Raw genomic sequence first — 27,812 nt, 5'->3', positions numbered from 1 at the left:
TTTGAACATATCATGTAGATATACCACACACACTTTCCCTTCACTGAAAAATTACTGTTTACAACAAATAAGCAATTGACGATCAAAATTGATTGAAAGCATCTTAAACATGTCAAGTATTTCATTGTAGATGATCTGTGATCCAAATGCTTCTTCCACCTTCGAGAGGGACAGAAGAATTCTTCCATATCATGATGGTTTAAAATTGTATCAACCAATGTTTTCTGCTGAAAAGATATCATCTATTTTTTTCTATTTTTGGAAGAAAATATTCCTAGACATACAACAGGTGAGAACTAAGTAATTTTAAAGAAACAAATGAAATGAAAATATTCTGTAAATAGAATGAAATGAAAAGCTGTGTTTTAAATAGGAGCTAAATATTAAACAGAATTTTTGTACCAGGCATTTGAATTACTGCACCAGCTCTTTTGCCCATCAAGAGAGGCATTTAGCATTTCAGTCTTTTCCAAGGTGTTCATGATCTGCTATGCTGATCTCTGTGTGTGCCTAGGTGTGTGTGGAGGGGGGGGCATATGAAGGGGAGTGTGTATGTTTGCTTTACAATTGTTGTGGCAGATTCATGCCTCAGCTCCACATTTTGTTTTAAAAAGGTCACACCGAGTGGATATGAAGTTTACTATCAACAAGAGATCGATTCCCAAATCATCCATTTGACTCTCCCTTATAAATCATGTGCTTTGTTGCATATTTTATCAAATATACTTTCAAGCCAGATGGAGGAAGGAGGATGTGGGAATCCCTCCACCATCTTGCAACTTTTATGTAAGTAGGTTTTCAAGAAAATCATCATTTCTCTTTTAAATATGTCTGGAACAGGCATGATGGTAGTGTCAACCTGTTGGAGTTTTTGTTGCTGGAAGAAGTTGTACAAAAGGATTGGTTTTTACATTGACCAGTTACTGAATCAAGCGCAGGAATACATTGGAAATTTAGCTGGGGGTTCCTTTTCCCAGCAGACTACTTCTAGAACGAGCTTGTACACTGAAGCTGACTCTTTTGCTCTCTTTTTGTTTCTTTCCTATTTTCTTGGCTTCTTTGCCACTATCTAGACAATTTTGGAACTTTGTTCCCAACTAAAATGGTTTCAATAGTCTGATTGTGATCATACATTTTTACAAGGAATTTTTAAAATCTTTCCTCGAGTCCAGAAAGTCAAGGACTTAGATCTTTTTCTTCCCTTATCAATATTGCCATGAAATTGATAAATAAAGACCAACTCTTTATTTTTGTTTTTAACCCACGTAGATAATTCCCATCCATTAATCCATTTTGTGGACCAATAGCTGCCATTCTGATGGAAGCTGTCACTTCTTAACAATAGGCATTCTGTGACTATGTTGACTGCACTTTGGGTGAAGATCCTAACTGGTCTTAGATATACATAGGGAGAAATTTGCTCAGCCAGTGTCAGTCTTAAGCATGCGTATCAGAAGATCTTTCTAGAGCTGGGAATTTTCCCATGAAAGGGATTCAGTTAGGGAAGAGACACTTGTGCCAGAGTTTTACATTCTTCTTGAACACTGCTTAAGGAACTTAGATGCCATGTCCATTTGGATCTCTGTCTGCACAGAACTTTGTCATGCCAGCGCTTTGAAATGCATCTTGAAGAGAATTCACTAGCACAGAATGAAAGAGAGTGGAAGGGGTTGGTGGGGCTAACCAGGCCCAACCCCCCTGCCTAAACCAGGATACCTAGAGCCTCTTGCCCAGGATTCTATCTGGGTGTACTTTTAATGTCTTCAAAGATCCAGGCTCCACAATCTTTCTGGGCAGTCTGTGCCGTGGTTCAGTCACCCTGACAGTAAAGAAACATTTACTGATGTTCAAAGGCAATCTCCTGTATTTCAGTGTGTGCCCACTGCCTCTTGTCTTTTCCCTCAGCATCACTGAAAAGACACTGATTCCCTCCCCTTTGCACTATTGCTTCCATATGTATGTGTGATGCCATGTAGAGGTATGTCAAAAACCTCCCTGAAGCCCAGGCAGATAATATTCCCTTCATCTACCAGTCAAGTTGATTCATCAGAGGAGTTTAAAGTGATGTTCAGCATGAAATTCCCCTGAAAAATCATGCTAACTACATTATTTGGTCATCTGTCATGTGCCTGGCAAGGATTTCCAGGAAGAGCTGCTTCATCAACTTCCTGGGGATAAAAAAGAGGCTGGCTGGTTTGTACTATGGCGAGTCCTCTTAATTGCCTTTTTTGAAGATGGGTGTCATTTGCTAACATCCACTCTTTAGCCTCTGTTGTCGTCTACATCTTAGCAAAACGCTTTTCCACTATGTCTGGCTAGGAAAAACTGTGCCAGCACAGAAAACATCTCCCATCGTGTTCTAGAAGTTGCACGGATGTCTGCCAAGTGTTTGGCAGGAAGAAAAGAAAAGTTGTCCAAAACAGCTTCCAATCGAATGTTCCTGTGATTGGAAAAGTCAGGAGAGTGCAAAGGTACTGTTTTCTATCAGTTGGCAAGGTGCGCACACAATCCCAGTGTTGTACAGCTTGCTTCTTCACCTTCCCGAAGCTGCCGCTCTCGCCGGCTGCCGGAGCCCAAGAAGCGGCTTCTTCGCGCAAAGACGATTGTGCCGCTCACAGTGCTCTCCTTAGCGCGGCTTCTGCCGAAAGACGCCCGGCAGCGGCTCTTACCTCCGGAGAGCATCCTACCTTCGTCTTTCGCGTCTTTTGTAGTCTACATCTTAGCAAAACGCTTTTCCACTATGTCTGGCTAGGAAAAACTGTGCCAGCACAGAAAACATCTCCCATCGTGTTCTAGAAGTTGCACGGATGTCTGCCAAGTGTTTGGCAGGAAGAAAAGAAAAGTTGTCCAAAACAGCTTCCAATCGAATGTTCCTGTGATTGGAAAAGTCAGGAGAGTGCAAAGGTACTGTTTTCTATCAGTTGGCAAGGTGCGCACACAATCCCAGTGTTGTACAGCTTGCTTCTTCACCTTCCCGAAGCTGCCGCTCTCGCCGGCTGCCGGAGCCCAAGAAGCGGCTTCTTCGCGCAAAGACGATTGTGCCGCTCACAGTGCTCTCCTTAGCGCGGCTTCTGCCGAAAGACGCCCGGCAGCGGCTCTTACCTCCGGAGAGCATCCTACCTTCGTCTTTCGCGTCTTTTGTAGTCTACATCTTAGCAAAACGCTTTTCCACTATGTCTGGCTAGGAAAAACTGTGCCAGCACAGAAAACATCTCCCATCGTGTTCTAGAAGTTGCACGGATGTCTGCCAAGTGTTTGGCAGGAAGAAAAGAAAAGTTGTCCAAAACAGCTTCCAATCGAATGTTCCTGTGATTGGAAAAGTCAGGAGAGTGCAAAGGTACTGTTTTCTATCAGTTGGCAAGGTGCGCACACAATCCCAGTGTTGTACAGCTTGCTTCTTCACCTTCCCGAAGCTGCCGCTCTCGCCGGCTGCCGGAGCCCAAGAAGCGGCTTCTTCGCGCAAAGACGATTGTGCCGCTCACAGTGCTCTCCTTAGCGCGGCTTCTGCCGAAAGACGCCCGGCAGCGGCTCTTACCTCCGGAGAGCATCCTACCTTCGTCTTTCGCGTCTTTTGTAGTCTACATCTTAGCAAAACGCTTTTCCACTATGTCTGGCTAGGAAAAACTGTGCCAGCACAGAAAACATCTCCCATCGTGTTCTAGAAGTTGCACGGATGTCTGCCAAGTGTTTGGCAGGAAGAAAAGAAAAGTTGTCCAAAACAGCTTCCAATCGAATGTTCCTGTGATTGGAAAAGTCAGGAGAGTGCAAAGGTACTGTTTTCTATCAGTTGGCAAGGTGCGCACACAATCCCAGTGTTGTACAGCTTGCTTCTTCACCTTCCCGAAGCTGCCGCTCTCGCCGGCTGCCGGAGCCCAAGAAGCGGCTTCTTCGCGCAAAGACGATTGTGCCGCTCACAGTGCTCTCCTTAGCGCGGCTTCTGCCGAAAGACGCCCGGCAGCGGCTCTTACCTCCGGAGAGCATCCTACCTTCGTCTTTCGCGTCTTTTGTAGTCTACATCTTAGCAAAACGCTTTTCCACTATGTCTGGCTAGGAAAAACTGTGCCAGCACAGAAAACATCTCCCATCGTGTTCTAGAAGTTGCACGGATGTCTGCCAAGTGTTTGGCAGGAAGAAAAGAAAAGTTGTCCAAAACAGCTTCCAATCGAATGTTCCTGTGATTGGAAAAGTCAGGAGAGTGCAAAGGTACTGTTTTCTATCAGTTGGCAAGGTGCGCACACAATCCCAGTGTTGTACAGCTTGCTTCTTCACCTTCCCGAAGCTGCCGCTCTCGCCGGCTGCCGGAGCCCAAGAAGCGGCTTCTTCGCGCAAAGACGATTGTGCCGCTCACAGGGCTCCCCTTAGCGCGGCTTCTGCCGAAAGACGCCTGGCAGCGGCTCTTACCTCCTGAGAGTGGCAGCTTCGGGAAGGTGAAGAAGCAAGCTGTACAACACTGGGATTGTGTGCGCACCTTGCCAACTGATAGAAAACAGTACCTTTGCACTCTCCTGACTTTTCCAATCACAGGAACATTCGATTGGAAGCTGTTTTGGACAACTTTTCTTTTCTTCCTGCCAAACACTTGGCAGACATCCGTGCAACTTCTAGAACACGATGGGAGATGTTTTCTGTGCTGGCACAGTTTTTCCTAGCCAGACATAGTGGAAAAGCGTTTTGCTAAGATGTAGACTACAAAAGACGCGAAAGACGAAGGTAGGATGCTCTCCGGAGGTAAGAGCCGCTGCCGGGCGTCTTTCGGCAGAAGCCGCGCTAAGGAGAGCACTGTGAGCGGCACAATCGTCTTTGCGCGAAGAAGCCGCTTCTTGGGCTCCGGCAGCCGGCGAGAGCGGCAGCTTCGGGAAGGTGAAGAAGCAAGCTGTACAACACTGGGATTGTGTGCGCACCTTGCCAACTGATAGAAAACAGTACCTTTGCACTCTCCTGACTTTTCCAATCACAGGAACATTCGATTGGAAGCTGTTTTGGACAACTTTTCTTTTCTTCCTGCCAAACACTTGGCAGACATCCGTGCAACTTCTAGAACACGATGGGAGATGTTTTCTGTGCTGGCACAGTTTTTCCTAGCCAGACATAGTGGAAAAGCTTTTTGCCGAGGTGTAGATGAGAAGAGGAGCTAAAGACGAAGGTAGGATGCTCTCCGGAGGTAAGAGCCGCTGCCGGGCGTCTTTCGGCAGAAGCCGCGCTAAGGAGAGCCCTGTGAGCGGCACAATCGTCTTTGCGCGAAGAAGCCGCTTCTTCGGTTCCGGGAGCCGGCGAGAGCGGCAGCTTCGGGAAGGTGAAGAAGCAAGCTGTACAACACTGGGATTGTGTGCGCACCTTGCCAACTGATAGAAAACAGTACCTTTGCACTCTCCTGACTTTTCCAATCACAGGAACATTCGATTGGAAGCTGTTTTGGACAACTTTTCTTTTCTTCCTGCCAAACACTTGGCAGACATCCGTGCAACTTCTAGAACACGATGGGAGATGTTTTCTGTGCTGGCACAGTTTTTCCTAGCCAGACATAGTGGAAAAGCGTTTTGCTAAGATGTAGACGACAACAGAGGCTAAAGAGTGGATGTTAGCAAATGACACCCATCTTCAAAAAAGGCAATTAAGAGGACTCGCCATAGTACAAACCAGCCAGCCTCTTTTTTATCCCCAGGAAGTTGATGAAGCAGCTCTTCCTGGAAATCCTTGCCAGGCACATGACAGATGACCAAATAATGTAGTTAGCATGATTTTTCAGGGGAATTTCATGCTGAACATCACTTTAAACTCCTCTGATGAATCAACTTGACTGGTAGATGAAGGGAATATTATCTGCCTGGGCTTCAGGGAGGTTTTTGACATACCTCTACATGGCATCACACATACATATGGAAGCAATAGTGCAAAGGGGAGGGAATCAGTGTCTTTTCAGTGATGCTGAGGGAAAAGACAAGAGGCAGTGGGCACACACTGAAATACAGGAGATTGCCTTTGAACATCAGTAAATGTTTCTTTACTGTCAGGGTGACTGAACCACGGCACAGACTGCCCAGAAAGATTGTGGAGCCTGGATCTTTGAAGACATTAAAAGTACACCCAGATAGAATCCTGGGCAAGAGGCTCTAGGTATCCTGGTTTAGGCAGGGGGGTTGGGCCTGGTTAGCCCCACCAACCCCTTCCACTCTCTTTCATTCTGTGCTAGTGAATTCTCTTCAAGATGCATTTCAAAGCACTGGCATGACAAAGTTCTGTGCAGACAGAGATCCAAATGGACATGGCATCTAAGTTCCTTAAGCAGTGTTCAAGAAGAATGTAAAACTCTGGCACAAGTGTCTCTTCCCTAACTGAATCCCTTTCATGGGAAAATTCCCAGCTCTAGAAAGATCTTCTGATACGCATGCTTAAGACTGACACTGGCTGAGCAAATTTCTCCCTATGTATATCTAAGACCAGTTAGGATCTTCACCCAAAGTGCAGTCAACATAGTCACAGAATGCCTATTGTTAAGAAGTGACAGCTTCCATCAGAATGGCAGCTATTGGTCCACAAAATGGATTAATGGATGGGAATTATCTACGTGGGTTAAAAACAAAAATAAAGAGTTGGTCTTTATTTATCAATTTCATGGCAATATTGATAAGGGAAGAAAAAGATCTAAGTCCTTGACTTTCTGGACTCGAGGAAAGATTTTAAAAATTCCTTGTAAAAATGTATGATCACAATCAGACTATTGAAACCATTTTAGTTGGGAACAAAGTTCCAAAATTGTCTAGTAGTGGCAAAGAAGCCAAGAAAATAGGAAAGAAACAAAAAGAGAGCAAAAGAGTCAGCTTCAGTGTACAAGCTCGTTCTAGAAGTAGTCTGCTGGGAAAAGGAACCCCCAGCTAAATTTCCAATGTATTCCTGCGCTTGATTCAGTAACTGGTCAATGTAAAAACCAATCCTTTTGTACAACTTCTTCCAGCAACAAAAACTCCAACAGGTTGACACTACCATCATGCCTGTTCCAGACATATTTAAAAGAGAAATGATGATTTTCTTGAAAACCTACTTACATAAAAGTTGCAAGATGGTGGAGGGATTCCCACATCCTCCTTCCTCCATCTGGCTTGAAAGTATATTTGATAAAATATGCAACAAAGCACATGATTTATAAGGGAGAGTCAAATGGATGATTTGGGAATCGATCTCTTGTTGATAGTAAACTTCATATCCACTCGGTGTGACCTTTTTAAAACAAAATGTGGAGCTGAGGCATGAATCTGCCACAACAATTGTAAAGCAAACATACACACTCCCCTTCATATGCCCCCCCCTCCACACACACCTAGGCACACACAGAGATCAGCATAGCAGATCATGAACACCTTGGAAAAGACTGAAATGCTAAATGCCTCTCTTGATGGGCAAAAGAGCTGGTGCAGTAATTCAAATGCCTGGTACAAAAATTCTGTTTAATATTTAGCTCCTATTTAAAACACAGCTTTTCATTTCATTCTATTTACAGAATATTTTCATTTCATTTGTTTCTTTAAAATTACTTAGTTCTCACCTGTTGTATGTCTAGGAATATTTTCTTCCAAAAATAGAAAAAAATAGATGATATCTTTTCAGCAGAAAACATTGGTTGATACAATTTTAAACCATCATGATATGGAAGAATTCTTCTGTCCCTCTCGAAGGTGGAAGAAGCATTTGGATCACAGATCATCTACAATGAAATACTTGACATGTTTAAGATGCTTTCAATCAATTTTGATCGTCAATTGCTTATTTGTTGTAAACAGTAATTTTTCAGTGAAGGGAAAGTGTGTGTGGTATATCTACATGATATGTTCAAAGGCAGTTCCTACTAATGGCCAGGCTGAATTCCAGTAAATAATGTCCCGAATGATATTTTGCCGCCTTCTTTGGCACTTCATGAAATCTTACCCCGATGAAGTGCTGAAACAAAGAGATTTTCTCTTAGAGAGTGTCTCATGTTGTAACCTATCCCATGGATTTTATGCTGTAATTCTTATCTCTTTTAAAATTTACTATCTTCTGTACAGTTTTCATGAAACTTTCTGTTACAGTAGTGAATAGCACAGATAAATGTCATTTTGTACAACTTTGAATTTACCCCAAGAGCTGAGAGAAAACTTGATCCTATACTTCAATCCGAGTTTCTTCTATAGTCCAACTTTGTTTCTCTACCATCAAGCTTCTCCTTTGTTGCTGCTCCAAGCCCCGTCCAAGGTGACCTTGAATACTTTCAGGGATGGGACACCCACAACTTCTCTGGGCAACCTGTTCCAGTGTTCCAGCACTCCCACAGTAAAAAAGGCCTTCCTTTCATCTAATATGTGTAGGAAATCATAAATCTAGGCATAGAAGCTTGGAGTGCAAATTTGAAATTCTTTGGATTTGAAGCACATTTTATATGAATACTGACTTACAGATGACTAAAAGATGTTGATGGGCATTTGAGCTGACAAGTTTTGAAAAAGTGCACGGAAATTAAAATTGAAACCACTAAAATTAAAAACTCCTTGCCATTTTCTTTTTCCTCTCCTATTCAAAATTGCATATGTCAGATATCAGTGCTTCATGCAAACCTCTCAGATGCTCTCAGAGAAAAAGCTTTTCTTTCAGACTAAGTTGCGGTTGACGTAGAACACTAGCAGGAGTGAAAGATTTTCTGGGCATCGGGGCAGCCCGTTCTCCTTGGATTTGTGTGCAGAATGCATTTTATCCAAACTGGAAAATAGATCCCAGCTCTGTTCTATTCATCATTCTTACTTCATCAGGCCAGAAGATTCTGTGAAAAGTAGCCTGTGGACCTTGAAGACAGCGCATGTGAACCAGATGAGAGGTGATAGAGAGGTTGAGGGAGAGAAGAAAGAGCATGAGGCTGAAACCAGAAAGTATTTCTCCACGTGACCATGGAAGATTGCAGGAGACACTTGGTACTATCAAACCAGCCCAACTTGGCACTGGTGCCACCTTGGGTCTGGGAGCCATGTTGCATATCGTGCATTTTAAGGAGCCAGCTGGCCACACCCAGCCATATGCCCCCAAACACAAACCAAGGCCCTTTTCTCTGGCAAACAAAACTCAGCTGCCCTGCTTCTGGATGGCAGATTGCAGGAACCACTTGGTACTATCAAACCAGCCCAACTTGGCACTGGTGCCACCATGGGTCTGGTCACCATCCTGCCTATTGTAGCTTTTCAGGAGCCAGCCGGTCACTCTCAGCCATAGGCCCCCAAACACAAACCTCGGCCCGTTTCCCTGGCAAACAAAAGTAAGCTGCCCCGCTTCTGGATGGCAGATTGCAGGAGCTACTTAGTACTATCAAATCAGCCCGACTTGGCACAGGTGCCACCTTGGATCTGGGAACCATCCTGTGTATCGTGGATTTTCAGGGGCCAGCCAGCCACTCTCAGCCATATGCCCCCAAAAACAAACCACGGACCTTTTCTCTGGCAAACAAAACTCAACTGCCCCTCTTCTGGATGGCAAATTTTAGGACGCACTTTGTACTACGAAAACCGCCCGACGTGGCACTGGTGCCACCTTGGCTCTGGGAACCATCCTGCGTATCGAGCATTTTAAGGAGCCAGCCGGCAATTCCCAGCCGTATGCCCCAAAAAGAAACCACGGACCTTTTCTCTGGCAAAAAAAACTCAGCTGTCCCGCTTCTGGATGGCAGATTGCAGGAGTCACTTTGAACCATACAACCAGCCTTACTTGGCACTGGTGCCACCTTGGATCTGGGAACCATCCTGCCTATCGTTGATTTTCAGGGGCCAGCCTACCACTCTCGGCCATAGGCCCCCAAACACAAACCACAGCCCTTTTCTCTAGCAAACAAAATTTAGCTGCCCCGCTTCTGGATGGCAAATTGCAGGAGCCACTGGGTACTACAAAAACAGCCCGACTTGGCACTGGTGCCATCTTGCGTCTGGTTACCATGCGGCGTATCGTGCATTTTAAGGAGCCAGGTGGCCACTCCCAGCCATATGCCCCCAAACACAACCCACGGCCCTTTTCTCTGGCAAACAAAACTCAGCTGCCCCGCTTCTGGATGGCAGAGTGCAGGAGACACTTGGTACTATCAAACCAGCCCGACTTGGCACTGGTGCCACCTTTGGTCTGGGAACCATCCTGCGTATTGTGGATTGTCAGGAGACAGCCGACCACTCTCGGCCACAGACCCCAATCAAAAACAAAGGTCCGTTTCCCTGGCAAAAAAACCTCAGCTGCCCCGCTTCTGGATGGGAGATTGCAGGAGGCACTTGACACTGTCAAACGAGCCCCACTTTGTACTGGTGCCACCTTGGGTCTGGGAACCATGCTGCGTATCGTGGATTTTCAGGAGCCAGCCGGCCACTGCCAGCCACAGGCCCCCAAACAAAAACCACAGCCTTTTTCTCTGGCAAACAAAACTCAGCTGCCCGCTTCTGGATGGCAGATTGCAGGAGCCACTTGGTACTATCAAACCAGCCCGACTTGGCACTGGTGCCACCTTGGATCTGGGAACCATCCTGCCTATCGTGGATTTTAAGGAGCCAGCCGCCTACTCCCAGCCACAGGCCCCCAACAAAAACCACGGCCCTTTTTTCTCGCAAACAAAACTTAGCTGCCTCACTTCTGGTTGGCAGATTGCAGGAGTCACTTGGTGTAATCAAACCAGCCCGACTTGGCACTGGTGCCACCTTGGGTCTGGGAACCATCCTGCGTATCGTGGATTCTAAGGAGCCAGCCGGCCACTCCCAGCCACAGGCCCCCAAACAAAATCAACGGCGCTGTTCCCTGGAAAACAAAACACGCCTGCCAACTTTTTGATGGAGTTTGCAGGAGCCACTTGGTACTATCAAACCAGCCCAACTTGGCACTGGTGCCACCATGGGTCTGGTAAACATCCTGCGTATCGTGGATTCTTAGGAGCCAGCCGGCCACTCCTAGCCACAGGCCCCCAAACAAAAACCTAGGCCTATTTCTCTGGCAAACAAAAGTAAGCTGCCCCGCTTCTGGATGGCAGATTGCAGGAGACACTTGGGACTATCAAACCAGCCCAACTTGGCACTGGTGCCACCTTGGATCGGGGAACCATGCTGTGTATCGTGGATTTTCAGGGGCCAGCCGACCACTCTCAGCCATATGCCCCCAAACAGAAACCTCGGCCTGTTTCTCTGGCAAACAAAACTCAACTGCCCCTCTTCTGGATGGCAAATTGCAAGATGAACTTGATACTAAAACCGCAGGCCGACTTGGTAGTGGTGACACCTTGGGCCTGGGAACCATCATGCGTATCGAGCATTTTAAGGAGCCAGCCGGCCACTCCCAGCCATATGCCCCCAAAAACAATCCACGGAATTTTTCTCTGGCAAACAAAAATCAGCTGCCCCGCTTCTGGATGGCAGATTGCAGGAGCCACTTTGACCCATCAAACCAGCCCGACTTGGCACTGGTGCCACCTTGCATCTGGGAACCATGCTGCCTAGCGTGGATTTTCAGGGGCCAGGCGGCCACTCTCAGCTATATGCCCCCAAACAAAACCCACGGCCCGTTTCCCTGGCAAACAAAAGTAAGCTGCCCCGCTTCTGGATGGCAGATTGCAGGAACCACTTGGTAGTATCAAACCAGCCCGACTTGGCACTGGTGCCACCTTGGGTCTGGGAACCATCCTGCGTATCGTGGATTCTAAGGAGCCAGCCGGCCACTCCCAGCCACAGGCCCCCAAATACAAACAACGGCGCTTTACCCTGGAAAACAAAACTCGCCTGCCAACTTTTTGATGGCAGATTGCAGGAGCAACTTGGTACTATCAAACCAGCCCAACTTGGCACTGGTGCCACCATGGGTCTGGTAACCATCCTGCCTATTGTAGCTTTCCAGGAGCCAGCCGGTCACTCCCAGCCACAGGCCCCCAGTCACAAACCTCGGCCTGTTTCCCTGGCAAACAAAAGTAAGCTGCCCCGCTTCTGGATGGCAGATTGCAGGAGCCACTTGGTACTATCAAACCAGCCCGACTTGGCACTGGTGCCACCTTGGGTCTGGGAACCATGCTGCGTATCGCAGATTCTAAGGCGCCAGTCGGCCACTCCCAGCCACAAGACCCCAAACACAAACAACGGCGCTTTTCTCTGGCAAACAAAACTCAACTGCCCCTCTTCTGGATGGCAAATTGCAGGACGCACTTGGTACTATCAAACCAGCACGACTTGGCACTGGTGCCACCTTGGGTCTGGGAACCATCCTGCGTATTGTGGATTGTCAGGAGCCAGCTGGACACTCTCGGCCACAGACCCCAATCAAAAACAACGGCCCGTTTCACAGGCAAACAAAACTCAGCTGCCCCGCTTCTGGATGGGAGATTGCAGGAGGCACTTGACACTGTGAAACCAGCCCCACTTGGCACTGGTGCCACCTTGGGTCTGGGAACCATGCTGCGTATCATGGATTTTCAGGAGCCAGCCGGCCACTCCCAGCCATAGGCCCCCAAACAAAAACCTAGGCCTATTTCTCTGGCAAACAAAAGTAAGCTGCCCCGCTTCTGGATGGCAGATTGCAGGAGACACTTGGGACTATCAAACCAGCCCAACTTGGCACTGGTGCCACCTTGGATCTGGGAACCATGCTGTGTATCGTGGATTTTCAGGGGCCAGCCGGCCACTCTCAGCCATATGCCCCCAAACAGAAACCTCGGCCCGTTTCTCTGGCAAACAAAACTCAACTGCCCCTCTTCTGGATGGCAAATTGCAAGATGAACTTGATACTAAAACCGCAGGCCGACTTGGTAGTGGTGACACCTTGGGCCTGGGAACCATCATGCGTATCGAGCATTTTAAGGAGCCAGCCGGCCACTCCCAGCAATATGCCCCCAAAAACAATCCACGGAATTTTTCTCTGGCAAACAAAAATCAGCTGCCCCGCTTCTGGATGGCAGATTGCAGGAGCCACTTTGACCCATCAAACCAGCCCGACTTGGCACTGGTGCCACCTTGCATCTGGGAACCATGCTGCCTAGCGTGGATTTTCAGGGGCCAGCCGGCCACTCTCAGCTATATGCCCCCAAACAAAACCCACGGCCCGTTTCCCTGGCAAACAAAAGTAAGCTGCCCCGCTTCTGGATGGCAGATTGCAGGAACCACTTGGTAGTATCAAACCAGCCCGACTTGGCACTGGTGCCACCTTGGGTCTGGGAACCATCCTGCGTATCGTGGATTCTAAGGAGCCAGCCGGCCACTCCCAGCCACAGGCCCCCAAATACAAACAACGGCGCTTTTCCCTGGAAAACAAAACTCGCCTGCCAACTTTTTGATGGCAGATTGCAGGAGCAACTTGGTACTATCAAACCAGCCCAACTTGGCACTGGTGCCACCATGGGTCTGGTAACCATCCTGCCTATTGTAGCTTTCCAGGAGCCAGCCGGTCACTCCCAGCCATAGGCCCCCAGTCACAAACCTCGGCCCGTTTCCCTGGCAAACAAAAGTAAGCTGCCCCGCTTCTGGATGGCAGATTGCAGGAGCCACTTGGTACTATCAAACCAGCCCGACTTGGCACTGGTGCCACCTTGGGTCTGGGAACCATGCTGCGTATCGCAGATTCTAAGGCGCCAGTCGGCCACTCCCAGCCACAAGACCCCAAACACAAACAACGGCGCTTTTCTCTGGCAAACAAAACTCAACTGCCCCTCTTCTGGATGGCAAATTGCAGGACGCCCTTGGTACTATCAAACCAGCACGACTTGGCACTGGTGCCACCTTGGGTCTGGGAACCATCCTGCGTATTGTGGATTGTCAGGAGCCAGCTGGACACTCTCGGCCACAGACCCCAATCAAAAACAACGGCCCGTTTCACAGGCAAACAAAACTCAGCTGCCCCGCTTCTGGATGGGAGATTGCAGGAGGCACTTGACACTGTGAAACCAGCCCCACTTGGCACTGGTGCCACCTTGGGTCTGGGAACCATCCTGCGTATGGTGGATTCTAAGGAGCCAGCCGGCCACTCCCAGCCACAGGCCCCCAACAAAAACCACGGCCCTTTTTTCTGGCAAACAAAACTTAGCTGCCTCACTTCTGGATGGCAGATTGCAGGAGCCACTTGGTGTAATCAAACCAGCCCGACTTGGCACTGGTGCCACCTCGGGTCTGGGAACCATCCTGCGTATCATGGATTTTCAGGAGCCAGCCGGCCACTCCCAGCCATAGGCCCCCAAACAAAAACCACAGCCTTTTTCTCTGGCAAACAAAATTCAGCTGCCCCGCTTCTGGATGGCAGATTGCAGGAGCCACTTGGGACTATCACACCAGCACAACATGGCACTGCTGCCAGCTTGGATCTGGGAACCATCCTTCCTATCGTGGATTTTCAGGGGCCAGCCGGTCACTCTCAGCCATAGGCCCCAAACACAAACCACGGCCCTTTTCTCTGGAAAACAAAACTCAACTGCCCCTCTTCTGGATGGCAGATTGCAGGAGCCACTGGGTACTATGAAACTAGCCCTACTTGGCACTGGTGCCACCTTGGGTCTGGGAACCATGCTGCGTATCATGGATTTTCAGGAGCCAGCCGTCCACTGCCAGCCACAGGCCCCGAAACACAAACAACAGCCTTTTTCTCTGGCAAACAAAATTCATCTGCCCCGCTTCTGGATGGCAGATTGCAGGAACCACTTGGTACTAACATACCAGCCCGACTTGGCACTGGTGCCACCTTGGGTCTGGGAACCATCCTGCGTATCGTGGATTCTAAGGAGCCAGCTGGCCACTCCCAGCCACAGGCCCCAAAATACACACAACGGCGCTTTTCCCTGGAAAACAAAACTCGCCTGCCAACATTTTGATGGCAGATTGCAGGAGCCACTTGGTACTATCAAACCAGCCCAACTTGGCACTGGTGCCACCATGGGTCTGGTCACCATCCTGCCTATCGTAGCTTTTCAGGAGCCAGCCGATCACTCCCAGCCATAGGCCCCCAGAAAAAAACCTCGGTCCGTTTCCCTGGAAAACAAAAGTAAGCTGCCCCGCTTCTGGATGGCAGATTGCAGGAGCCACTTGGTGCTATCAAACCAGCCCGACTTGGCACTGGTGCCACCTTGGGTCTGGGAACCATCCTGCGTATCCTGTGTTCTAAGGAGCCAGCCTGCCACTCCCAGCCACAGTCCCCCAAACACAAACAACGGCGCTTTTCCCTGGAAAACAAAACTGACCTGCCAACTTTTTGATGGCAGATTGCAGGAGCCACTTGGTACTATCAAACCAGCCCAACTTGGCACTGGTGCCACCATGGGTCTGGTCACCATCCTGCCTATCGTAGCTTTTCAGGAGCCAGCCGGTCACTCCCAGCCATAGGTCCCCAGACAAATACCTCGGCCCGTTTCCCTGGCAAACAAAAGTAAGCTGCCCCGCTTCTGGATGGCAGATTGCAGGAGCCACTTGGTACAATCAAACCAGCCCAACTTGACACTGGTGCCACCTTGGCTCTGGGAACCATGCTGCGTAACCCGGATTCTAAGACGACAGGCAGCCACTGCCAGCCACAGGCCTCCAAACAAAATCAACGGCGCTTTTCCCTGGAAAACAAAACTCGCCTGACAACTTTTAGATGGCAGATTGCAGGAGCCAGTTGGTACCATCAAACCAGCCCAACTTGGTACTGGTGCCACCTTGGGTCTGGGAACCATCCTGCCTATTGTTGCTTTTCAGGAGCCAGCCGGTCACTTCTAGCCCTAGGCCCCCAGTCATAAACCTCGGCCCGTTTCCCTGGCACACAAATGTAAGCTACCCCGCTTCAGGATGGCAGATTGCAGGAGCCACTTTTCACCATCAAACCAGCCCGACGTGGCACTGGTGCCACCTCCGGTCTGGGAACCATCCTGCGTATCGTGTGTTCTAAGGAGCCAGCCGGCCACTCCCACCCACAGTCCCCCAAACACAAACAACGGCGCTTTTCCCTGGAAAACAAAACTCGCCTGACAACTTTTTGATGGCAGATTGCAGGAGCCACTTGCTACTATCAAACCAGCCCAACTTGGCACTGGTGCCACCATGGGTCTGGTAACCATCCTGCCTATCGTAGCTTTTCAGGAGCCAGGCGGTCACTCCCAGCCATAGGCCCCCAGACACAAACCTCGGCCCGTTTCCCTGGCAAACAAAAGTAAGCTGCCCCGCTTCTGCATGGCAGATTGCAGGTGCTATTTAGTACTATCAAACCAGCCCGACTTGGCACTGGTGCCACCTCTGGTCTGGGAACCATCCTGCCTATCGTGGATTTTCAGGCGCCAGACGGCCACTATCAGCCATATGCCCCCAAAAACAAACCACGGCCCTTTTCTCTGGTAAACAAAACTCAACTGCCCCTCTTCTGGATGGCAAATTTTAGGACGCACTTTGTACTACGAATACCGCCCGACTTGGCACTGGTGCCACCTTGGGTCAGGGAACCATCCTGCCTATCGTAGCTTTTTAAGGAGCCAGCAGGCCACGCCCAGCCATATAGCCCCAAAAACAAACCACGGATCATTTCTCTTGGAAACAAAAATCCGCTGCCCCGCGTCAGGATGGCAGATTGCAGGAGCTATTTAGTATTATCAAACCAGCCCGACTTGGCACTGGTGCCACCATCGGTCTGGTCACCATCCTGCCTATCGTAGCTTTTCAGGAGCCAGCCGGTCACTCTCAGCCATAGGCCCCAAACACAAACCACGGCCCTTTTCTCTGGAAAACAAAATTCAACTGCCCCTCTTCTGGATGGCAGATTGCAGGAGCCACTGGGTACTATGAAACCAGCCCTACTTGGCACTGGTGCCACCTTGGGTCTGGGAACCATGCTGCGTATCATGGATTTTCAGGAGCCAGCCGTCCACTGCCAGCCACAGGCCCCGAAACACAAACAACAGCCTTTTTCTCTGGCAAACAAAATTCAGCTGCCCCGCTTCTGGATGGCAGATTGCAGGAACCACTTGGTACTAACAAACCAGCCCGACTTGGCACTGGTGCCACCTTGGGTCTGGGAACCATGCTGCGTATCGTGGATTCTAAGCAGCCAGCTGGCCACTCCCAGCCACAGGCCCCAAAACACACACAACGGCGCTTTTCCCTGGAAAACAAAACTCGCCTGCCAACTTTTTGATGGCAGATTGCAGGAGCCACTTGGTACTATCAAACCAGCCCAACTTGGCACTGGTGCCACCATGGGTCTGGTCACCATCCTGCCTATCGTAGCTTTTCAGGAGCCAGCCGGTCACTCCCAGCCATAGGCCCCCAGACACAAACCTCGGACCGTTTCCCTGGCAAACAAAAGTAAGCTGCCCCGCTTCTGGATGGCAGATTGCAGGATCCACTTGTTATTATCAAACCAGCCCGACTTGGTACTGGTGCCACCTCTGGTCTGGGAACCATCCTGGGTATCGTGGATCCTAAGGAGCCAGCCGGCCACTCCCAGCCACAGGCCCCCAAACAAAAACAACGGCGATTTTCCCTGGAAAACAAAACTCGCCTGACAACTTTTTGATGGCAGATTGCAGGAACCACTTGGTACTATCAAACCAGCCCAACTTGGCACTGGTGCCACCTTGGGTCTGGGAACCATGCTGCGTATTGTGGATTCTAAGGAGCCAGCCGGCCACTCCAGCCACAGGCCCGCAGACACAAACAACGGCGCTTTTCCCTGGAAAACAAAACTCGCCTGCCAACATTTTGATGGCAGAGTGCAGGAGCCACTTGGTACTATGAAATCAGCCGAACATGGCACTGGTGCCACCATGGGTCTGGTCACCATCCTGCCTATCGTAGCTTTTCAGGAGCCAGCCGGTCACTCCCAGCCATAGGCCCCCAGACACAAAGCTCGGCCCGTTTCCCTGGCAAACAAAAGTAAGCTGCCCCGCTTCTGGATGGTAGATTGCAGGAACCATTTGCTACAATCAAACCAGCCCAACTTGGCACTGGTGCCACCTCAGGTCTGGGAACCATCCTGCGTATTTTGGATTCTAAGGAGCCAGCCGGCCACTCCCAGCCACAGGCCCCCAAACACAAACAACGGCGCTTTTCCCTGGAAAACAAAACTCGCCTGCCAACATTTTGATGGCAGATTGCAGGAGCCACTTGGTACTATCAAACCAGCCCAACTTGGCACTGGTGCCACCATGGGTCTGGTCACCATCCTGCCTATCGTAGCTTTTCAGGAGCCAGCCGGTCACTCCCTGCCATAGGCCCCCAGACAAAACCTCGGCCCGTTTCCCTGGCAAACAAAAGTAAGCTGCCCCGCTTCTGGATGGCAGATTGCAGGACGCACTTGGTAGTATCAAACCAGCCCAACTTGGCACTGGTGCCACCTCAGGTCTGGGAACCATGCTGCGTATCGTGGATTCTAATTAGCCATCCGGCCACTCCCAGCCACAGGCCCCCAAACAAAAACAACGGCGCTTTTCCCTGGATAACAAACTCGCCTGCCAACTTTTTGATGGCAGATTGCAGGAGCCACTTGGTACTATCAAACCAGCCCAACTTGGCACTGGTGCCACCATGGGTCTGGTCACCATCCTGCCTATCGTAGCTTTTCAGGAGACAGCCGGTCACTCCCAGCCATAGGCCCCCAGACAAAAACCTCGGCACTTTTCCCTGGCAAACAAAAGTAAGTTAACCCGCTTCTGGATGGCAGATTGCAGGAGCCACTTTTCACCATCAAACTAGCCCGACTTGGCACTGGTGTCACCTCTGGTCTGGGAACCATCCTGCCTGTCGTGGATTCTAATTAGCCAGCCGGCCACTCCCAGCCACAGGCCCCCAAACACAAACAACGGCGCTTTTCCCTGGGAAACAAAACTCGCCTGCCAAGTTTTTGATGGCAGATTACAGGAGCCACTTGGTACTATCAAACCAGCCCAACTTGGCACTGGTGCCACCATGGGTCTGGTCACCATCCTGCCTATCGTAGCCTTTCAGGAGGCAGCCGGTCACTCCCAGCCATAGGCCCCCAGACACAAACCTCGGCCCGTTTCCCTGGCCAACAAAAGTAAGCTGCCCCGCTTCTGGATGGCAGATTGCAGGAACCACTTGGTACTATCAAACCAGCCCAACTTGGGACTGGTGCCACCTTGGGTCTGGGAACCATCCTGCGTATCGTGGATTCTAAGGAGCCAGCCGGCCACTCCCAGCCACAGGCCCCCAAACACAAACAACGACGCTTTTCCCTGGAAAACAAAACTCGCCTGCCAACTTTTTGATGGCAGATTGCAGGAACCACTTGGTACTATCAAACCAGCCCAACTTGGCACTGGTGCCACCTTGGGTCTGGGAACCATCCTGCGTATCGTGGATTCTAAGGAGCCAGCCGGTCACTCCAGCCACAGGCCCGCAGACACAAACAACGGCGCTTTTCCCTGGAAAACAAAACTCGCCTGCCGACTTTTTGATGGCAGATTGCAGGAGCCACTTGGTACTATGAAATCAGCCGAACATGGCACTGGTGCCACCATGGGTCTGGTCACCATCCTGCCTATCGTAGCTTTTCAGGAGCCAGCCGGTCACTCCCAGCCGTAGGCCCCCTGACACAAAGCTCGGCCCGTTTTCCTGGCAAACAAAAGTAAGCTGCCCCGCTTCTGGATGGCAGATTGCAGGACGCACTTGGTACTATAAAACCAGCCCGACTTGGCACTGGTGCCACCTCTGGTCTGGGAACCATCCTGCGTATCGTGGATTCTAAGGAGCCAGCCGGCCACTCCCAGCCACAGGCCCCCAAACACAAACAACGGCGCTTTTCCCTGGAAAACAAAACTCGCCTGCCGACATTTTCATGGCAGATTGCAGGAGCCACTTGGTACTATCAAACCAGCCCAACTTGGCACTGGTGCCACCATGGGTCTGGTCACCATCCTGCCTATCGTAGCTCTTCAGGAGCCAGCCGGTCACTCCCAGCCATAGGCCCCGAGACACAAAGCTCGGACCGTTTCCCTGGCAAACAAAAGTAAGCTGCCCTGCTTCTGGATGGCAGATTGCAGGAGCCACTTTGCACCATCATACTAGCCCAACTTGGCACTGGTGCCACCTCTGGTCTGGGAACCATGCTGCGTATCGTGGATTCTAAGGAGCCAGCCGGCCACTCCCAGCCACAGGCCCCCAAACACAAACAACGGCGCTTTTTCCTGGAAAACAAAACTCGCCTGCCAAATTTGATGGCAGATTGCAGGAGCTACTTGGTACTATCAAATCAGCCCAACTTGGCACTGGTGCCACCTCTGGTCGGGTCACCATCCTGCCTATCGTAGCTTTTCAGGAGCCAGGCGGTCACTCCCAGCCATAGGCCCCCAGACAAAAACCTCGGCCCGTTTCCCTGGCAAACAAAAGTCAGCTGCCCCGCTTCTGGATGGCAGATTGCAGGAACCACTTGGTACTATAAAACCAGCCCGACTTGGCACTGGTGCCACCTCTGGTCTGGGAACCATGCTGCGTATCGGGGATTCTAAGGAGCCAGCCGGCCACTCCCAGCCAAAGGCCCCCAAACACAAACAACGGCGCTTTTCCCTGGAAAACAAAACTCGCCTGCCAACTTTTTGATGGCAGATTGCAGGAGCCACTTGGTACTATCAAACCAGCTCAAATTGGCACTGGTGCCACCATGGGTCTGGTCACCATCCTGCCTATCTTAGCTTTTCAGGACCTAGCCGGTCACTACCAGTCATAGGCTCGCAGACACAAAGCTCGGCCCGTTTCCCTGGCAAACAAAAGTAAGCTGCCCCGCTTCTGGATGGCAGATTGCAGGAGCCACTTGGTACTATCAAACCAGCCCAACTTGGCACTGGTGCCACCTTGGATCTGGGAACCATCCTGCGTATCGTGGATTCTAAGGAGCCAGCCGGTCACTCCCAGCCACAGGCCCCCAAACACAAACCACAGCGCTTTTCCCTGGAAAACTAAACCCGCCTGCCAACATTTTGATGGCAGATTGCAGGAGCCACTTGCTACTATCAAATCAGTCCAACTTGGCACTGGTGCCACCATGGGTCTGGTCACCATCCTGCCTATCGTAGCTTTTCAGGAGCCAGCCGGTCACTCCCAGCCATAGGCCCCCAGACACAAACCTCGGCCCGTTTCCCTGGCAAACAAAAGTAAGCTGCCCCGCTTCTGGATGGCAGATTGTAGGACACACTTGGTACTATCAAACCAGCCCGACTTGGCACTGGTGCCACCTCTGGTCTGGGAACCATGGTGCGTATCGTGGATTCTAAGGAGCCAGCCGGCCACTCCCAGCCATAGGCACCCAAACACAAACAACGGCGCTTTTCCCTGGAAAACAAAACTCGCCTGCCAACTTTTTGATGGCAGATTGCAGGAGCCACTTGGTACTATCAAACCAGCTCAACTTGGCACTGGTGCCACCATGGGTCTGCTCACCATCCTGCCTATCGTAGCTTTTCAGGAGCCAGACGGTCACTCCCAGCCATAGGCCCCCAGACAAAAACTCGGCCCGTTTCCCTGGCAAACAAAAGTAAGCTGCCCCGCTTCTGGATGGCAGATTGCAGGAGCCACTTTGCACCATCAAACTAGCCCGACTTGGCACTGGTGCCACCTTGGGTCTGGGAACCATCCTGCGTATCGTGGATTCTAAGGAGCCAGCCGGCCACTCCCAGCCATAGGCCCCCAAACACAAACAACGGCGCTTTTCCCTGGAAAACAAAACTCGCCTGCCAAATTTTGACGGCAGATTGCAGGAGCCACTTGGTACTATCAAATCAGCCCAACTTGGGACTGGTGCCACCATGGGTCTGGTCACCATCCTGCCTATCGTAGCTTTTCAGGAGGCAGCCGGTCACTCCCAGCCATAGGCCACCAGACAAAAACCTCGGCCCGTTTCCCTGGCAAACAAAAGTAAGCTGCCCTGCTTCTGGATGGCAGATTGCAGGAACCACTTGGTACTATCAAACCAGCCCGACTTGGCACTGGTGCCACCTTGGGTCTGGATACCATGCTGCGTATCGTGGATTCTAAGGAGCCAGCCGGCCACTCCCAGCCACAGGCCCCCAAACACAAACAACGGCGCTTTTCCCTGGAAAACAAAACTCGTCTGCCAACTTTTTGATGGCAGATTGCCAGAGCCACTTGGTACTATCAAACCAGCCCAACTTGGGACTGGTGCCACCATGGGTCTGGTCACCATCCTGCCTATCGTAGCTTTTCAGGAGGCAGCCGGTCACTCCCAGCCATAGGCCCCCAGACAGAAATCTCGGCCCGTTTCCCTGACAAACAAAAGTAAGTTATCCCGCTTCTGGATGGCAGATTGCAGGAACCACTTGGTACTATCAAACCAGCCCGACTTGGCACTGGTGCCACCTCTGGTCTGGGAACCATCCTGCGTATCGTGGATTCTAATTAGCAATCCGTCCACACCCAGCCACAGGCCCCCAAACAAAAACAACGGCGCTTTTCCCTGGAAAACAAAACTCGTCTGCCAACTTTTTGATGGCAGATTGCCAGAGCCACTTGGTACTATCAAACCAGCCCAACTTGGCACTGGTGCCACCTTGGGTCTGGGAACCATGCTGCGTATCGTGGATTATAAGGAGCCAGCCGGCCACTCCCAGCCACAGGCCCCCAAACACAAACCACAGCGCTTTTCCCTGGAAAACAAAATTCGCCGGCCAACTTTTTGATGGCAGATTGCAGGAGCCACTTGGTACTATCAAATCAGCCCAACTTGGCACTGGTGCCACCATGGGTCTGGTCACCATCCTGCCTATCGTAGCTTTTCAGGAGCCAGCCGGTCACTCCCAGCCATAGGTGCCCAGACACAAAGCTCTGCCCTTTTCCCTGGCAAACCAAAGTAAGCTGCCCCGCTTCTGGATGGCAGATTGCAGGAACCATTTTTCACCATCAAATAGCCCAACTTGGAACTGGTTCCACCTCTGGTCTGGGAACCATGCTGCGTATCGTGGATTCTAAGGAGCCAGCCGGCCACTCCCAGCCACAGGCCCCCAAACACAAACAACGGCGCTTTTCCCTGGAAAACAAAACTCGCCTGACAACTTTTTGATGGCAGATTGCAGGAGCCACTTGCTACTATCAAATCAGCCCAACTTGGCACTGGTGCCACCATGGGTCTGGTCACCATCCTGCCTATCGTAGCTTTTCAGGAGCCAGCCGGTCACTCCCAGCCATAGGCTCCCAGACAAAAACCTCGGCCCGTTTCCCTGGCAAACAAAAGTAAGCTGCCCCGCTTCTGGATGGCAGATTGCAGGAACCACTTGGTACTATAAAACCAGCCCGACTTGGCACTGGTGCCACCTCTGGTCTGGGAACCATGCTGCGTATCGTGGATTCTAAGGAGCCAGCCGGCCACTCCCAGCCAAAGGCCCCCAAACACAAACAACGGCGCTTTTCCCTGGAAAACAAAACTCGCCTGCCGACATTTTGATGGCAGATTGCAGGAGCCACTTGGTACTATCAAACCAGCCCAACTTGGCACTGGTGCCACCATGGGTCTGGTCACCATCCTGCCTATCGTAGCTTTTCAGGAGCCAGCCGGTCACTCCCAGCCATAGGCCCCGAGACACAAAGCTCGGACCGTTTCCCTGGCAAACAAAAGTAAGCTGCCCCGCTTCTGGATGGCAGATTGCAGGAGCCACTTTGCACCATCATACTAGCCCGACTTGGCACTGGTGCCACCTTGGGTCTGGGAACCATCCTGCGTATCGTGGATTCTAAGCAGCCAGCCGGCCACTCCCAGCCACAGGCCCCCAAACACAAACAACGGCGCTTTTCCCTGGAAAATAAAAACTCGCCTGCCAAATTTTGACGGCAGATTGCAGGAGCCACTTGGTACTATCAAATCAGCCCAACTTGGGACTGGTGCCACCATGGGTCTGGTCACCATCCTGCCTATCGTAGCTTTTCAGGAGCCAGCCGGTCACTCCCAGCCATAGGCCCCCAGACAAAAACCTCGGCCCGTTTCCCTGGCAAACAAAAGTAAGCTGCCCTGCTTCTGGATGGCAGATTGCAGGAACCACTTGGTACTATCAAACCAGCAAAACTTGGCACTGGTGCCACCTTGGGTCTGGATACCATGCTGCGTATCGTGGATTCTAAGGAGCCAGCCGGCCACTCCCGGCCACAGGCCCCCAAACACAAACAACGGCGCTTTTCCCTGGAAAACAAAATTCTCCTGCCAACTTTTTGATGGCAGATTGCAGGAGCCACTTGGTTTTATCAAATCAGCCCAACTTGGCACTGGTGCCACCATGGGTCTGGTCACCATCCTGCCTATCTTAGCTTTTCAGGAGCCAGCCGGTCACTCCCCGCCATAGGCCCCCAGACAAAAAGCTCGGGCCGTTTCCCTGGCAAACAAAAGTAAGCTACCCCGCTTCTGGATGGCAGATTGCAGGAGCCACTTTGCACCATCAAACTAGCCCGTCTTGGCACTGGTGCCACCTCTGGTCTGGGAACCATCCTGCGTATCGTGGATTCTAATTAGCCACCCGGCCACTCCCTACCAAAGGCCCCCAAACACAAACAACGGCGCTTTTCCCTGGAAAACAAAACTCGCCTACCAACTATTTGATGGCAGATTACAGGAGCCACTTGGTACTATCAAACCAGCCAAACTTGGCACTGGTGCCACCATGGGTCTGGTCACAATCCTGCCTATCGTAACTTTTCAGGACCTAGCCGGTCACTCCCAGCCATAGGTCCCCAGTCACAAACCTCGGCCCGTTTCCCTGGCAAACAAAAGTAAGCTGCCCCGCTTCTGGATGGCAGATTGCAGGAGCCACTTGGTACTATCAAACCAGCCCGACTTGGCACTGGTGCCACCTCTGGTCTGGGACCCATCCTGCGTATCGTGGATTCTAAGGAGCCAGTCGGCCACTCCCAGCCACAGGCCCCCAAACACAAACAACGGCCCGTTTCCGTGGCAAACAAAAGTAAGCTGCCCCACTTCTGGATGGCAGATTGCAGGAACCACTTGGTAGTATCAAACCAGCACAACTTGGCACTGGTGGCACCTCTTGTCTGGTAACCATGCTGCGTATCTTGGTTTCTAAGGAGCCAGCCGGGCACTCCCAACCACAGGTCCCCAAACAAAAACAATGGCGCTTTTCCCTGGAAAACAAAACTCGCCTGACAACTTTTTGATGGCAGATTGCAGGAGCCACTTGGTACTATCAAACCAGCCCAACTTGGCACTGGTGCCACCATGGGTCTGGTCACCATCCTGCCTATCGTAGCTTTTCAGGAGCCAGCCGGTCACTCCCTGCCATAGGCCCCGAGACAGAAAGCCCGGCCTGTTTCCCTGGCAAACAAAAGTAAGCTGCCCCGCTTCTGGATGGCAGATTGCAGGAGCCACTTTGTACTATCAAACCAGCCCGACTTGGCACTGGTGCCACCTCTGGTCTGGGAACCATGCTGCGTATCGTGGATTTTAAGGAGCCAGTCGGCCACTCCCAGCCATACGCCTCCAAACACAAACAACGGTCCATTTCCCTGGCAAACAAAAGTAAGCTGCCTCGCTTCTGGATGTCAGATTGCAGGAACCACTTGTTGCCAAGTTGGGGTGGTTTGATAGTACCAAGTGGCTCCTGCAATCTGCCATCAAAAAGTTGGCAAGCGAGTTTTGTTTTCCAGGGAAAAGCGCCGTTGTTTGTGTTTGGGGGCCTGTGGCTGGGAGTGGCCAGCTGGCTCCTTAGAATCCACGATACGCAGGATGGGTCCCAGACCAGAGGTGGCACCAGTGCCAAGTCGGGCTGGTTTGATGGTGCAAAGTGACTCCTGCAATCTGCCATCCAGAAGCGGGGTAGCTTACTTTTGTTTGCCAGGGAAACGGGTAGAGCTTTGTGTCTGGGGGCCTATGGCTGGGAGTGACCGGCTGGCTCCTGAAAAGCTACGATAGGCAGGATGGTGACCAGACCCATGGTGGCACCAGTGCCAAGTTGGGCTGGTTTGATAGTACCAAGTGGCGCCTGCAATCTGCCATCAAAAAGTTGGCAGGTGAGTTTTGTTTTCCAGGGAAAAGCACCGTTGTTTGTGTTTGGGGGCCTGTGGCTGGGAGTGGCCAGCTGGCTCCTTAGAATCCACGATACGCAGGATGGTTCCCAGACCAGAGGTGGCACCAGTGCCATGTTGGCCTGGTTTGATATTACCATGTGGCTCCTGCAATCTGCCATCCAGAAGCGGGGCTGCTTACTTTTGTTTGCCAGGGAAACGGGCCGAGATATTTGTCTGGGGGCCTACGGATGGGAGTGAGCGGCTGGCTCCTGAAAAGCTACGATAGGCAGGATGGTGACCAGACCCATGGTGGCACCAGTGCCAAGTTGGGCTGGTTTGATAGTACCAAGTGGCTCCTGCAATCTGCCATCAAAAAGTTGTCAGGCGACTTTTGTTTTCCAGGGAAAAGCGCCGTTGTTCTTGTTTAGAGGCCTGTGGCTGGGAGTGGCCGGCTGTCTCCTTTGAACCCAGGATACGCAGGATGGTTCCCAGAGCCAAGGTGGCACCAGTGCCAAGTTGGGCTGGTTTGATAGTACCAAGTGGCTCCTGCAATCTGCCATCCAGAAGCGGGTCAGCTTACTTTTGTTTCCCAGGGAAACAGGCCGAGGATTGTGTCTGGGGGCCTATGGCTGGGAGTGACCGGCTGGCTACTGAAAAGCTACGATAGGCAGGATGGTTACCAGACTCATGGTGGCACCAGTGCCAAGTTGGGCTGGTTTGATAGTACCAAGTGGCTCCTGCAATCTGCCATCAAAATGTTGGCAGGCGAGTTTTGTTTTCCAGGGAAAAGCGCCGTTGTGTGTATTTTGGGGCCTGTGGCTGGGAGTGGCCAGCTGGCTACTGAAAAGCTACGATAGGCAGGATGGTTACCAGACTCATGGTGGCACCAGTGCCAAGTCGGGCTGGTTTGATAATACTAAATAGCTCCTGAAATCTGCCATTCAGACGCGGGGCAGCGGATTTTTGTTTGCTGGAGAAAAGTTCCGTGGTTTTATTTTGGGGGTATATGGCTGGACGTGGCCGGCTGGCTCCTTAAAAAGATCAATACGCAGGATTGTTCCCTGACCCAAGGTGGCATCACTGTCAAGTCGGGCTGTTTTCGTAGTACCAAGTGCGTCCTGCAATTTGCCATCCAGAAGAGGGGCAGTTAAGTTTTGTTTGCCAGAGCAAAGGGCCGTGGTATGTGTTTGGGGGCATATGGCTGAGAGTGGCCGGCTGGCCCCTGAAAATCCACGATAGGCAGGATGGTTCCCAGAGCCAAGGTGGCACCAGTGCCATGTTGGCCTGGTTTGATAGTACCATGTGGCTGCTGTAATCTGCCATCCAGAAGCGGGGCAGCTTACTTTTGTTTGCCAGGGAAACGGGCCGAGATATTTGTCTGGGGGCCTATGGCTGGGAGTGACCGGCTGGCTCCTGAAAAGCTACGATAGGCAGGATGGTGACCAGACCCATGGTGGCACCAGTACCAAGTTGGGCTGGTTTGATAGTACCAAGTGGCTCCTGCAATCTGCCATCAAAAATTTGGCAGGCGAGTTTTGTTTTCCAGGGAAAAGCGCCGTTGTTTTTGTTTAGAGGCCTGTGGCTGGGAGTGGCCGCCTGTCCTCGTAGAATCTACGTTACGCAGCATGGTTCCCAGAGCCAAGGTGGCACGAGGGCCAAGTCGGGCAGGTTTGATAGTACCAAATGCATCCTGCAATCTGCCATCCAAAAGCGGGGCAGTTTACTTTTGTTTGCCAGGGAAACGGGCCGAGGTTTGTGTCTGGGGGCCTATGGCAGGGAGTGACCGGCTGGCTCCTGAAAAGCTACGATAGGCAGGATGTTTACCAGACCCATGGTGGCACCAGTGCCAAGTTGGGCTGATTT

This window comes from Melospiza melodia, chromosome 2, assembly GCF_035770615.1.
Source record: "Melospiza melodia melodia isolate bMelMel2 chromosome 2, bMelMel2.pri, whole genome shotgun sequence".
NCBI lineage: Eukaryota > Metazoa > Chordata > Aves > Passeriformes > Passerellidae > Melospiza > Melospiza melodia.
This window is presented reverse-complemented; position numbering follows the sequence as displayed.